Below are 2,722 nucleotides of genomic sequence, written 5' to 3'. Positions count from 1 at the left end.
GAAAAAAGAAAGAGAATTTAGGCTTTAAGGGATAACAAACTATGCCAAGATAAATATAAGGGGAATCCTATGGAAGACAAAGTTTGTTTTAGTAAGGTTTGGCTCAGGTGTCCCTGGGAAATATTTAAGCCATCTTAACCTAGTATACATAATCAGCAAGAAGAACTTAAATAAAACTAGGAGTCAAAGTAGAATGAAAAATAAGAATAGAGACATAAAAATGAGCCGGTGGTGGAAAATGCACACCATAGTAAGAGTCCTAACTCTTATTATACATGGAGCACAAATTTAGTGCTGTGTCCAGCAGCCAAACTGAGAACAAAGCCCCATCAGTTACTCATTCTGAATTCTCATATGATGAAAAGTGGTAAAGAAGGAACACAGTGTTCTTTGTTTCTCTTCCTGGTAAAACTCATCAGAGGTGTGGTTTACATGCCATCTTGACCTCATCTCTAAATCTCTTTGTCCCATTCCCCATGTGGCCTCTGCCTCACCAGGTCCCAGAAAGTACTCCTGGCAAGTTCACATAGTCTCCCTCCAAATGCAATGGCCAATAGTCATTTCTCTGGCCCTGTCTCATTTGACTTCTTGATAGCTCTACTCCTGCTTGACCACTCATTATCAGAACATCATCTTCTCTGTTGTCTTCTAGTTCCTTTTTTTTAAATGTTAATGTCTTTTATTATGAAGCCATACACAAGTACTTGTCTTCTGGTTGTTAAAACAATAGGTCAGACAACATTTGCCACAATAATGTCTGTCAAAGTGGCTAGCCATAAAAGCTCCAGCACCACATTCATTGGATGGGCACTCCCGACGAAGGCATCTGATTTTGCCATTCTCATCCACCTTATAATTTTTCAGGACAGCAGCTTAACCTTCTTTCTCTTATGTTTATTTTTCTTGGGAGTGGTGTAAGACTTCTTTCTTAGCACCACCACGCTGTCTCAGGACAAGATGAAGAGTGGACTCCTTCTGAATGTTGTAGTCAGACAAAGTTCATCCATCTTCCAGTTGTTTGCCAGCAAAGATTAGTCTCTGCTGATCAGGAGGAATTCCTTTCTTATCCTGCATCTTGGCCTTTACATTTTCGATTGTATCTGAGGGTTCAGCCTTGAGGGTGATTGTCTTCCCCGTGAGGGTTTTCATGAAAATCTGCATCTTGATGGCGGGTCCACCATGGACGGCGGAGTGGAAAAGTTCTTCTAGTTCCTTAAAAAGAGACTGTATCACCATCCAGAAGGTTTACTTGCTTCCCCTTCAAATGGGACAGTTCTTTTGTCTTCAGGAAATCTGAAGCTAAGTATGTTCTCACTTTTCCATACCATTTAACACTTGCTTACTAGATTCGTTGTCCTGCACTTGCTAAAAATTGGGTGGGAGCTGGGCTATCACTCACTGCAACATTGGCCTAGAATCATGCATGGTTGCTTGTTTGTATTGAGAATGACAAGCAGGTTTGTGTTTCTATTTCTCATCTATTGGTGGTGGCTGAATAGGAACCTGTGGTGTGTTTTGTGTCTATAGATGATCCTTTAGCAATGTCTGTCTCAGACATGGGAAGGTGGGGTGGGGGGAGGGTCAGGGGAAATTCAGCACACATGCCTAAGATTTGCCATTGCTGGAGAGAAATGTTTATATAAAAACCTACTCCATGCACTCTGCATACATTATATAATATATTCCACATTGTGATACTAGGAAGTGCTATTATTTTCCCATATGGGCAGTACAGGGAAGCAAAAGATGCTCATCCAAGCTTGAAAATTAGGGAAATACAATTAGTTCAGAGGATTAAACTGTGAAATCAACACAAAATGAAATATAGAGAAGGGACTCACAACTTCATGCTAAAGAAATGTGTCAGAATGGCTACCCGGATGGCAACATAGCAACTTGCCAATAACCATATTTAACATATAAGCATATTTTAGAAAGATTGTCAATCAAATGATGAGTTTGATAATGGAGCTTAGAAAAGGGAGGCCACAGAATCAAATGCTAACTGTACATAGCCAAGCAGGGCCATTCACTTAACTATATCCAGCATCCACTCATTGAATGTCCCCTGTGGATTATCCATGCACTGGGTGCTGATCATGCAGAGATAGCTAAGAAATATTACTTGGCCTCAGAAGCTCATAGTTGGAGGAAAAAACACATAAACATATAATTAAAACAACTGAGCAAAGATAGAGATTTGCTTAGCTATTAGGAAGTACAGTAAAAAAGAGCTTCCTGGAGCTTAATGAAGCTTCTCAAACTCTATTGCTCCTTTTAATTTCCAATCTGCCATGTGAATACCATAAAAATGAATGACAAAGGGAAAAAAGGAGTAGAAAATAAATGAATGGGAAATTTTTCAACCAGGACAGAGAAGGAAGAAAGGAAACATTGAGTAATGGGCATCTTAGGCCCCCCTTGTACTAGGGAATCCAATATTTCATATAGAAAGAAAGAAATAAGACAATATTAGCTGAGACCTTATTAGATTGGAAAGTCTTATCTGCCCCCCAACATTCTCTTCCCACACAATACCCACTACACACTCATACTCACACACACACACACACACACCTCTAAACACAAGCAACTTTACCTAGAATCAGAACGAAAGTATCAGGGACATGGGCGTGCAGCTAGAAACACCTAGATTAGTCCCTAGCCCCATCACTTATTAACTTTGTGTCTCTGGGCAAGTTGTGTGATCTCCCAAGGCCCA

At 40.2% G+C, this 2,722-nt stretch overlaps 1 pseudogene across 1 annotated transcript; it reads right to left on the bottom strand.

Moving 5' to 3' along the window:
• Positions 1 to 682: 682 nt before the first annotated feature.
• On the bottom strand, positions 683 to 1,161 carry LOC311179418 (ubiquitin-ribosomal protein eS31 fusion protein-like; annotated as a pseudogene). Its single transcript has one exon. The product of its transcript is annotated as a ubiquitin-ribosomal protein eS31 fusion protein-like (transcript).
• Positions 1,162 to 2,722: the final 1,561 nt, after the last annotated feature.

Source organism: Talpa europaea (assembly GCF_964194135.1).
Source record: "Talpa europaea genome assembly, chromosome: 11".
Lineage (NCBI taxonomy): Eukaryota > Metazoa > Chordata > Mammalia > Eulipotyphla > Talpidae > Talpa > Talpa europaea.
This window is presented reverse-complemented; position numbering and strand designations above follow the sequence as displayed.